The following is a 12,828-nucleotide window of genomic DNA, read 5'->3' on the forward strand; positions in this document are numbered from 1 at the left end:
AGTTCTTGTGGCCATAGGTAACAAGCAGGAAATACTGGCTTCTAAAGGTTCTGCTACTCCATGGGTTAAGGGGATCAAAATCACAGGGCATTATTAACACAGCAACAGCAAACCAGAATTTGTGGCACACTAGCTGCCAGAGTCTGCTTCAGAAAACAGGTGGAACTCACATACTCATTACCAGCAGAATCCTGAAATTGGCCACTTTAACCATGTTGTAAGAAACCTCACGGTAGAAATGTGTAATATCACATGTCATACCTGTAACACACTTCCACCTCTATTATATTCATGTCACCAGCACCAGCACAGCTGATAGTCATTTGGTATGATGATACAGTGTACTAATTGCTTCTATCCATTTTGATTTGATTTAGTGCTTGCCTATGTTTAACCTTGAATTGAATACATTTAATATCAACCTTGCCACAGTACAAGATATGGAAAACATACGTGTTTTGATTCCTTACTCATCCCTTTCATCTCTTTTTGACTAGATAAAAGTTTTAAGTGACAGGGCTTGAGAATAACACTGCAAGTGTTAACTTAATCAAGTCATGTTTTCCATTGAAGATGTAGTCCTGAGCACATTCTCTTTATTAGAGCAAACTAATGTGATCCCTGAAAGTTGGACTAATATTATTAATCCAGGCAATGTAGGTTTCTCTATAGCTGGTGTGAAAATAAAGGAAACCTCATTTAAAAAGGAGTCAGGAAACCCTGAAGGGGCAACTCTCACATCCTACCACTTGCAATTTATCATTAGCCACAGTGTATTATTTCGAGCTTTCTAAACAAGATGTACAATTTTTCCCTCCTTCAGTTGATCATGTAGAACCCTCACGAAGCTACAGGTTTGTGAAGAAGAGTTATCAACATAGCAGAGAGAAATGCCACAAGAGTCTGAGATACCCAACTAGATTACCATAAATCAGATGGCTTACAAACAGTAGAAATATATTTCTCACAGTTCTGAAGTCTGGGGAAGTCCAGAGTCACAATGCTGGCAGACTCAGTGTTTGGTGAGAGCGTGTTCTTGGTTCATACCGGGTTCATACCTGGTTCATACCTGTGTTCTTGCTGTGTCCTGTCCTCACATGGTAAAAAGGGTAAGGGAGCTCTCTGGGGCTTCTATGACAAAGGTACTAATTTTATTCATAAGGGTTATCCCCTCAGGACCTAACCACTTCTCAAAGTCCCTGCATCATCACCTTGGGAGTTAGGATTCCCACATATAAATAATGAGGACACAGATATTCTGACCATAGTCCTGATCATATAATTTAATTGAGCCAACTTATCTGGTTAAGTCTGCTCTTTATTATTTCATTTCAGAAGACATATTGCAGCTGTACCTTCCTGACATTATGACTCAGGAGATCTGATAAGTCCCTGCTCAAGATGGACAACTTCAAGTGTCTTGTAGTCAAACATTTAGTTTCTATTAAGCCCCAGGAACAAATGAGGCGATATTTTCAAAATGGTAATTATTTCTCCGCCAAAATTAAAACATGGCTTTTCTCTTTCTAATATCTTTCTTGGAATTCTTTTATATACTGCCTCACTAGACACTCAGCACTGTATTTTTATACAACACAAATATGTCCGGCTACTTCATGTAGCCCAAGTGGTAGGGTGGGTGGTAGCCAGTAGCTACCTTCAAGAGAGTTGTTGTTACTGTTGTTGTTGTTATTGTTGTTGTTTGCTTTGGAATCCACTGAAAAAAGGTAACCTTTCATCAGAAGAAAAAAAAATTGTAGACAGTATTCCCAACGATGGTATACATTTATTCACCAGTACAGAGTCAGTTTCTTAGTGTTAGGCATACAATTCAGTTTTTCTTAGAGGAAATGTTGCAGAATGGCCCAAATCATTGATATTCTAAAATATTTTACCAGGTCAGAAGAATTTTTTTCTTTTTTTTTTCTTTCCACCTTGACAAGCATGTATCTTAATAGGAATCTTTTATAATTGCTACATTCTGTTTGCCACTTCTTTTTTTTTTTTAATGTTTTTATTTATTTCTAGGAGAGAGAGAGACAGCGTGAGCAGGGGAGGGTCAGAGAGAGAGGGAGTCACAGACTGAAACAGGCTCCAGGCTCTGAGCTGGCAGTCAACACAGAGCCCGACGCGGGGCTTGAACCCACGAACCGCGAGATCATGACCTAAGCAAAAGTCGGACACTTAACCGACTAAGCCACCCAGGTGCCCCTCTGTTTGCCACTTCTTATTAGCACTGGCATCATCATAGTGAAGAGTGAGAATATTGTGCAGAATGTCAAAACTTTAAGACCTATTTTATGTGGTGAGAGAGAGCAGGAGAATATCATTTATGGCATGATCACAAATGTGTGCTACTGTCCTTTGCACATAAAAGTGAGCTATTTTTATTTCTCATGATTGATATAATCCTCATGATTAAAAGTATGCATCTATCAGATTAATAATCATATACTAAGTAGATTTGTTCTAGTAAAGACACCACTTCCAACACAAGCTGCCCAGTTGAAGTTATCATGTAGTTAAGTTTATTTGGGCCCACATATATCACAGTCTATCTTGTCTGTATAGGAGCCCGACACATGGATGGAGTCAGATATGATAGGGTCTACCACCCTGAAACTTTAATGTTGATCGTTGTTCTAATATTATTTACAATTCCCTCCCTCAGTTAGAGTGAAATTATTGGTTATCCACATGGATCTCTTCTACCATAATGGCTTCTCAGCTCTGAAAACCGACATGAGGATTGTACCATTATTGAGTATCTGTAGCAACTACTCATTCAAAGACTGAAAAATAACCCCAGAATGATTCCATGGACTCACTAGACCCATTGAAAGGTAAACTTGACTCAAACACCACTGCATACCCACAATCTATTTGTTCCTATTTTAACCACAGGAATCTTATAGGGTTACCAGGTATTATTGTTAGTGCAGACTCCCTATATACCTCTTAAAAACTATTATTAAGTATATAATAATTAAGTATTATTTTTCTTCAGAATTACCTAGTTAATAGCTGAAGATCCCTCTGAGGAAAAATCATGCTGTTTTGTTTGCTTGTTTCTTTAATGCATTTAAGTGGCATTAAGTTGTCGTTCCTTAAGAAACCAGTTCTTCTTTTCAAACAACAGGGTCTGGATCTCTGACCAAAGTTTTCATTATATCATACTAGATCTGGTGTACTTGTTACTCATACTTATTACTCCTTCAGTATGTTGGACTACTGCATCCCTGGCTAACTCTCCTCAGCCACACTGTGCCTGGGGAGTTTATTGAGGGAGCCCAGAGAAACTTCTATCTGAAGGCAATGGCACAATTTCTTTTCCCTTGAATTTTTTCTCAAAGGTGTACACATGCCTCTTATTTTTGTCCATTCAGGACTCAAATGTTATCTTCAAATAAAGCCAACTCTAATCATTCTATAGAAAACTGAAAACTTATCTCCATACCAACCATCCCTGATCTCCATTACTTCATTTATTAATTTCCATAGCATGTATCACCTACTCATATATTATTAACTTACTTATTAGGCTTAATTTTCTATACTCCTTCACTCTTCTATAAATTCCATGAAAGAAAATGTCATTGTTTCTTTTGTCTATGTCTGTATGCCGAGTTCACTGATACAGTAACGTACAACGCTGTATCCCAATCACTGTTGAAAAGAGCTTGGAACAAATAGATGCTCAATATTTAGTTGTTAAATGAAATAACTATATTATTGGACTTTTGTAGTGGTTTATTTTAATTAGATTGTGCTTTTAAGTCAAAATTTCCACTGTCTATTTTATTATAACCACATCTGAGTGCCTTCTTCATTCTAAACAGATGTTATTTTACCCAACTGGCTTTTGTAATCATCTAAATATATAGAATCTAACATAATGCCTATATTATAAAAACACATTCATTTGTTTTGCTGAAATTTAAATACTTTTATGTATATAAGTTACTGGATATTTGGTATTTCAAGTAGATAAGGGAAATTCTTGGATAATATGACTATAAAGAGAAAGGGTCAAATTTTGACCCAGAAATTTTACATCAAAATGGTATGTATTTGTCATCTGTAAATACCAAGTGAATGAATCAGAAATCTGGGGCCTTTAATTTATATAATATTCATAGATATATGGAAGCAATTTTTGTTTTATATGAATGTTTCCATTTGTATGATCCATAAAGTACTCTTCAATCCTAGATCACTTTTCAGTACATCAATGCATTTATGATTTTGTTACGTATACAATTATTTTTTCACCTCCATGGTGATGAGAGTAATCTTGGGTTTAAAGACATACCATCTTGGGGCACCTGGGTGGCTCAGTCGGCTAAGTGTCCGACTTCGGCTCAGGTCATGATCTCACAGTTCGTGGTTCGAGCCCCACGTCAAGCTCTGTGCTCACAGCTAGCTCAGAGCTTGGAGCCTGTCTTCGAGTTCTATGACTCCTCCCCTCTCTGACCCTCCCCTGATCATGCTGTCTCTACCTCTCTCTCAAAAATAAATAACACATTAAAAAAAAAAAAGACATGCCATCATACCCACAGACATTTTTTCTGACTTAGTGATAAGAAGGCAAAAAATACTTCACAAAAATAGGAGTAGAATATTGGTAATAGAAATGAAGAGAACATATATAGAAGAGAAAAGAAGGTGTTTGTTAAATCATCAGTCATTGAGCTCCAAAAGAATTTAGATTCTTAAGAAGGAAACTTCTCCAATTCCAGAATAGAAAGCATTATCTTTATTTCTACTATAACCTTTCCCTATTTTTTCTATTTCTTCTCTAAATTCATCCCCAAATGTGGGTAGAGGGAAAAAAAGAAAGAAACTGTAAATTTGTAATATCTGACACCACATATTTTACTAAACAAAAAGAAGGAATCTGGACTTATTTATTCCATAGGAAAAGTGACCTTGAGAGTGTATTTCTGTGATGTAGTGAGGGAGGGAGGGGCAGTAGTAGAAAGGGAAAGACCAAAAGAAAGGATTTCAGGAAGTGTAAAGATCAGGGAGAGAGGAGGATGATAGCTATTCTCTTTGGAATAACCTCGTAAAGCCTAGTGCATATCCATAGATGCCACTTTCAAAAGGCCTAGGTACTGAGGTCTTGTAGAAGAAAGAAAGAAAGAAAGAAAGAAAGAAAGAAAGAAAGAAAGAAAGAAAGAAAGAAAGAAAGAAAGAAAGAAAGAAGGAAGGAAGGAAGGAAGGAAGGAAGGAAGGAAGGAAGGAAGGAAGGAAGGAAGGAAGGAAGGAAGGAAGGAAAGGAAGGAGAGTAATCTATTCTAAAAGTGCTACAGACATGAATATTTTCCTACTCCTGACATCTACCTGTATTCATTATTCTACTGTGTGATTCATTCCTTTAAAATGTATTCATTAGTTCATTGTTAATGTCTAGTGGATTCCAGTATATTTTGGTTCAGGTATGGGTAGTGAAAGTATATGCATGTTTCTCAAATGTCTGTAGCCATCTGACACTCATCCCTAATATACAGGAATTAGACCAATGTATAGTGGGAAATAGCTACCTACCATGATGACCTGAGACACATGGTTTGCAAAATTCCTAATTATGCTATTTCCAGAGGATACACAGAAAATGACCTTACAGCAACTGAGAAGGAAGCCTTGACACCTGTGTTACAAAAATACAGAACCACTTGCCATACCTTGTGCTTTTGCTTACTCATTTCACTTGAGTGAGAGGACCTTCTTCAATTTTGCCATTTAAGGAAATCCTACTGAACATTCCAAGCTCATTTCAAATGCCATCTCCCTCACTAGAACAACTGAATTTATGGGCTCTTTGAAGGTGGGACTCACCCATTCAATTGTGTACTCATAACAATTAGTATATATTTGTTTCATGATTTAATAAGACATTCTTGAATTTCGGTCTTAATTTTTATAGTCCACCTACTGCCAAAGAAATGTTCTGATAACAGTGAGAAAAACTTGATTCTCTTTTACATATTAGATTAAGACTTGTCTTCTTTTCCTCTTTATCCCAATCACTTTGATTTAAAAAATGTGTGAATGCTTCCTATATCTTTGAAATAATTTATTTGTGTAAACACTGTGGGTATTGCATATATACACAAGTGCACATCCAGACACATTCCTAATAACAAAAGGCTAGTTTATCATAGTTAAGGTCCCTCTTACAAGCTAGTGGCTCTAATAGACTGGATGGTCTAAACCTAAAGTTAAGCTTTTGTTTCATAATGTTGCTTCTCTGACTACATATATTTTTTTTTCTGTAGAATACCACCCATAAAAATTTTAGGATGAGAACATAGAAATCAATGTGATTAACTCATATAGAAAAATTTGATTCTTTCATTTTCTTTCCACCCAAGGAAATTTGTTTGCTTCCATATTCTCAAAGGCAGGGCATGACAGAGAACTCCATAGTTGTTCCATATGATTTCTGTAAAACAGTAAGATTCAAAAAAAAAACACTGAAAACTATTTGCTTAAGCACTGCTTATGATAAGAAAATACTCAGAACTATACTAATACACATTTTTAAAGTAACTTAGAAGAACTAATGTTCAAAGCAGGTTTTTGTACACTTTCATATATCTATTTCTAAACCACTAATACCTAATCACACCTAGAAAAGTATGCTCCATGATATAGCAATTCTTGAAGACCATGAGAATGTCAACAACTTTTGCATAGTAGATTGCTGTCACTTATTATCTCTGTGAACTTGAAAAAGTGGACTTCTCTAAATTCTGGTTTCCTTAATTTCCTAATATGAGGCTAATAATTGCCTAGCCTGCTTGGATACAGTTATTATTAAATAAGTTTTCTAAAACATTTGAAACAGAGAAAAATCATAACCAATTTCTTTAAATAACGTGAAAGTACTTCATAAAGTATTAAATTAAAATGGACAAACTGAATGTTTCCTATATGTTTGGGTAGCTGCAAGTCCCTTTACGTCAGCATCAGGAGTAACATACTAGTAATGACTACATCTCTAAATTAGGTCACACAACCAAGAAAATATGTGAATGTGTCATATTATGTCAAATAATGCAGTCCAAAGTTTTGTCTCATTCTTAAATGCTACTTCCAATAGGAACTTCAATTTTTGAAACGATTCACAGGAGACCATATAGTTTTAAAGCCACATTTTCTACCTTTGTCTCCATTGAGAGAGAATGACTGGGAAATTTGGGAGTGTGTTTTTCTCCAGATTTGGAAAGGTCATCTTTCAGGTTGATTTTAGGTTCTGTAACATGTTGATAACAGCCTGTCTGAGTTGATGTGTCTACATTGATTTTCCTTTGGGTGCACTACATATATATTGTGTGAAGCGAGGGTCCTTAGAGAACCTTACTGCACTTTTGAACAAATTACTGTTATTTTGGAAAAGAAAAATGAGTCGTAAGTCTTCTATCACCAATACCCTGAAAACATTGCCACTTTTTAAAATTTTGGCTTTGATTAGGTACTTTCGCAATGAATACCAAGACATTTTAGAGTTAAAGGTTGATACATTTAGATTCTTTAATATATAATTCTTTCCATATATATATATATATATATATATATATATATGGAATTTGCAGTGGAAAAACAAATGTTCTACAGATGTAAAGAAAAAGTAAAAATTATATCAACCTTTAAGATGAATGAAAAACTTGAATTTAAAATATTCCTTACTAGGAGAACATAAATTTTAAAATATGATGACAAAATATCTTCTTACTTAATGAGTATATTTGTTAAGGTATATATATATATATGTTACTGCTGATTTTCCCTAAAAAACTAAGTGAAAGAGGGATAGTTGTCAACATCTACTTAGAAACAAAGCTCTGTAAACCCTGGTCACAAGGTGCAGTTGCCATTGTTCAACAATAAAGAAAACTGAAAGCAAACAGTAAGGATAAAAATGCCAACACCATCGGGGCCCATAATTTGGAGCTTGTAAGAACAGGCTTCTCAGAACAAACAGTCAAAGCTTTTGTTCAAAAAGAGCTAAAGCTCTCAACCTTTTCCTGTAGCCAGCACTTTCTCTGGATGGTGTAAGAGTACATAACATTTTAGAATCCTTAAGGCACAGGAAAGGTGAAAGTATTCTTTTGGAACTCTAGGAAAGTGTTCTTCCTGCACTATAAAGTTACCTTATTCATTACCATTCAATGACTCTCTATATATTTCACACATAATCCTTCTGGGGATGTTAAACTCAAAGGCATTTTCATAATATCATGTGAGTCCATTAACATCAGAGAAATCTGTGCTTATATATTTTATTTTATTTTCCTTTATTTCCATCTATCTCTTCAGTAATATTCTTTCTCCTATGACTTACTTCAAACTGGAGCTATGGGATTTTGCAATTTTTTTTTGCTAATTCTCTAACATACCTGTAAAACTATGATTATTGACACCACTATTGTGATTTTTTAAAATAAACTCTGCACTGTGTCTACAGACTTTAAAATAAAATTTCTACCTGAAAAAGCATTTTGTCTAAGTTAACATATAACTGATATTTAGTTTTTACTGATCTCAAGCTTTCATTTCCTTAAGGTAAGCTGTTCAAGAGTATCTACTTTTGACTTCTGCTTATGCCCTTATTTAAAGTACTAAACTTAGTTTGCAGTGTACTTTGAATAAAGATTATAAAGAGTGGGGGGAAAAGGTCAAGTGAAGGAACTATAGAGAAGAAAATTAACAAAAACTTAAGGGAAGCCCACTTTTTTACTCTTTTAATAACATTTTTCTGTAGAATCTCAGCATCTTATTTCATATTGTAAATGCAATAATTATTTATACTATGCTCATAAATAAAATATTACCATAAAGTTTCCATATTTTATCTATTTTTAATAATTAATTTTACAAACTATAATTTTTGTCTAAGAAATCTTTTTAAAAATTTAGCTAATTTATTCAGTTAGTGATTCCTGACATGTTATAAAATCCTGGTAACAAAGGAAATAAACAAAAAGTAAACAAACCTTCAACCTTCAGGAGTATCCAATCACTGTCCATCCCAAACACATACTTTAAAAGAAAATCATGTTTGCAGATGAAAGAAACAAATTTAGATAATCAGGAAAAAAATTTCAAAAGAACTAATAAACCAAAACAATTTCTCTCAGCCAAATAAATCCAGAAAGTAAAATGAAAGGATGTTTATACTAGTTATACCATTATTGAGAAGAACATATATAATTTATTAAACATCTAGTGTATCAGAGTTCTGGGGACTTAGATTAGTTCTTCAAAATTTACTGACTGCTTATAACAGACATTATGTTAGATGTCACCCATGAAACTAAAGCAAGCAGACATAATTTCCAACTTGATGCTAATGAAAATATAACTGGTAATACAGATAACAATCTACCATAATGAACTCTAATATACAATATCCAAATGTTCTATGGGCATATAAGTGGTTGTTTAGCTCATACATAAGGTGTCAATGAGGTCTGAAGGATAAGTATCAGGCTAAGTGAGTAGACGGTGGTGCCAGAGATGGAAACAAAAACCAAAAGTTTCCAGATAAATAAAAACACATAAATGGAAAGTACTATGAATGGTCTGAGATTTTGCCCCATTCAGAAGCTAACAAATTAGCCTGCTATGGTGTGCTACAAAGAAGGGCACACAACTTCTGGATCAGCAAAAGGACCCTGTTACAGCAGAGCAAACAGCATGAGCTTCATGGCCATATTATTTCACGTTACCTCCTTGAAGTCCATGGGGTGGGGGGCAGAGGGTTAATGCTTTAGCAAGGGGCCTGCATGGCAGCTGAGGAACCCAAGATTAGGACACTTTAGTTTTCTATTAGGGGATACACACCATCTACTCAACATTTGCCTCAGAGAGATATCATATTACACTGGACCGCAAACAGAATCGCCCTGTTCTGGAGGTAGACACTGTGGCTTTCCAGGCTATTCTCTACACAATCCTGAGAAGTTAGTCTTACACAAAAGGTTGTGGGCACCTCTGTTTGCAAGAGGTGCACAACAAGAAGACTATGCTTTGGTATCGTTTATATAAATATCAGAAATGTCTTTCCTTTTCCTGGGAGAGTGATATACTTTACCCATGAATACAGCTGAATATATCCCTTTGGATGAATGCCTGGAAAAAAGTACTTTGATGATTGTCCCAAATTCTTCCACTGCTAAGATCTGTTGAGATTTTGGATCCCTCCTGAGATATGTTTTTAATGATTTACATTTTTGCAGGAAATCATCTCTTTCAATGAGATATTAAAATTCACTTGGATAAGAATTTTTAAAGTGTTTTTATAGTATTTTCAATTTCCTCTTTCAGGGAGTATTATTCCCTTTTCATTTCTAATTCTGAGTGTTTGTACCTATTCTTGCTTTCCCCTTAGGTTCTAGATTTTTTTGTATGTATATAAACAGCTTTTGACGTTTTAAAACCATTCTAATCTTCCTTATTTTTTATTTGCAAACAATGATTTCTGATTTATTTTTATAATTTCATCGTTTTACTCACTGTGTTATTTAGATGACTGAGGAATTTATTTAACTATTGGTGATCTTTTCTGTTTCCTGAATCCATAAATGCTCCCATTATGGGTGTGTGTGCGTGTGTGTGTGTGTGTGTGTATGTAATTTACCTGTCCTGCTGCCATTTTATTTTTCATTTAGAAGCAACTTTCATGAAACAGTCATCTACACTTAGTCTCTCCTTCTCCTAAGCTGTCTTTCAGTGTTCAAATATTTGCCTCTTAATACGTCTTCTGTCGGGGCGCCTGGGTGGCTTAGTCGGTTAAGCGGCCGACTTTCGCTTGGGTCATGATCTCGCGGTTCGTGCGTTCAAGCCCCGCATCGGGCTCTGTGCTGACTGCCAGCTCAGAGCCTGGAGCCTGTTTCAGAGTCTGTGACTCCCTCTCTCTCTGACCCTCCCCTGCTCACGCTGTCTCTCTCTCTCTCCTAGAAATAAATAAAAGATTAAAAAAAAAAATACGTCTTCTGTCTATATCAGTCCCCTACATTTAGTGGAAATTCTTCCCGTTTATACTATTTATCACTTCTTTTTCCGATCACCTTTCTTTACTTGGCATCTGAATGTAGGATTTTATTGAGGCTCAGCTGTGAAATCTCTTGTCTTCACATTCCTAGGCAATGTCATTCATTGCTAGGACATTATTATGTCAATGATTCCAGACCTCTGAATGCAAATAATCAATCATTACTTTAACATTTGCACTAGATGTCCTAAGAAACCTCAGACTCAGCTTATCCAAAATGAAGTTATTATTTGTAGTATCATTCCAACTCCAAATTTACTTCCTATTCTGTATATTCTATCTATTAAAATAGCATCAAACGTCCATCAAGTTTCCATGTTATAGGGGTTAATATTTTTATTTAATTCAACTAGCAATCCCTACTATATTTTGCCAATATTATTTACTAATTCCATCAATTTTAGATAGATTTTAAACAAGATTTTCTATATCCAAAGTGTAATTTTCTAAGTGAATTTATTGTGATTCTTTTCTTATCTTTCTATTTGCATTCAAATATTGGCCTATGTTCCATTTCCCACACTTTAGCAATGTGATCTTTTAAAAATATATACCCAATCAATGATGGGTTTCTCAGTGGGTATAAATATTTTATGAGACAAGTTACCATCAATCTTTTCACCCAGGAATTTTTCTTAGAATTGTACCTAATAAAAAGACTGAAGCCATTCATTTCTGTTTTTAGTTGAATCTCTGCATATTTTCTTATGACAGACACCATTCAAGTCACTGGTTAAAAATGCAAATAAACCATGGCTCCAGTTTTCAAGGAAGCCTCCATGTTTAGCAGATCACTAACATTGATTTTGTAGACATTACGTATATTTCAATACAGACAGACTGACCAACCTTAAATGTCTTCATTGAATGGTGTCACCTGGTGTTAGCCACCTCATTCACACCAAAGGTCTATTCAACTACTCTAGACTGCTCTAAAAAATTTCAGACTATTTATAAATTAGACTGAGCCAACTGAGTCTTTTGACTTCTGGAGTTATTCCAAACTGGGGATTTATGCAAAACAACAAAATATGTAAGGAACAAAATTTTTGGACTTGATCTCTTCTATCCTGGTTTCCAGTGGGTAGTAAACTCCTATGTCTTCCACAAGGACACTGTTCAAACATCTTTTTTTAATGGGTTTCTACTTGTAGGTCTATATATATTGCTGATGCAGCCAAATCTCTAAGACAGTGGTTCTCAAACTTTAGAGGGTATCAGAATATCAGAATCACCTGGTGAGCTTACTGACACATTGATTACTGGTGTCTACCACAATATTCCTGCTTTAGTTAGTTCAGGGAGTCAGCAGTAATTTGTATTTCTAAAAAGGTCCCAGATGATAAAGGGGGCACTCTGAGAAACACTGGTATAATCACATAAATAAAATTTTAGACCTGTAGGAAGGTATTATATTTTCCAAACCTTTCATTTTGGTGAAAGTCATGCTGATACTCATTTAGGATCTTTTAAGCATTATCATCGTTGAAGCTCTCATCTAGTATTCTTAACCTAAGGCTCCGATAATCTAATGGGACCAGAGGCACATGAAGGGTATCTAATTCCTTAGAACTCCAGAGAAAATCATGAAACATCCTTTTCATTTTAGATTCACTGAAATACATTAGGAGACTCTATTAGTCAGCCTAATACTACCCAACTTATTCTTTCTAAAACATATACATACACATTCACACACAGACACACACACACACACACACACACACACACAGTCACAAAATTTAATGTAATATTGTAAATAATGGCAG

General features: G+C 35.1%; 1 long non-coding RNA gene across 1 annotated transcript in view; it reads right to left on the bottom strand.

Annotated features, from left to right (window-relative positions):
- Positions 1-6,099: 6,099 nt before the first annotated feature.
- LOC120222330 overlaps positions 6,100-12,828 on the bottom strand; it is a 39,346-nt gene continuing 32,617 nt past the window's right edge. Inside the window, exon 3 of the long non-coding RNA XR_005526021.1 lies at positions 6,100-6,445. This is a non-coding gene — a long non-coding RNA (uncharacterized LOC120222330). The remainder of the gene's footprint in view (positions 6,446-12,828) is intronic.

The sequence above is a fragment of the Hyaena hyaena genome, unplaced genomic scaffold (assembly GCF_003009895.1).
Source record: "Hyaena hyaena isolate Hyena2069 unplaced genomic scaffold, ASM300989v1 scaffold_864, whole genome shotgun sequence".
NCBI lineage: Eukaryota > Metazoa > Chordata > Mammalia > Carnivora > Hyaenidae > Hyaena > Hyaena hyaena.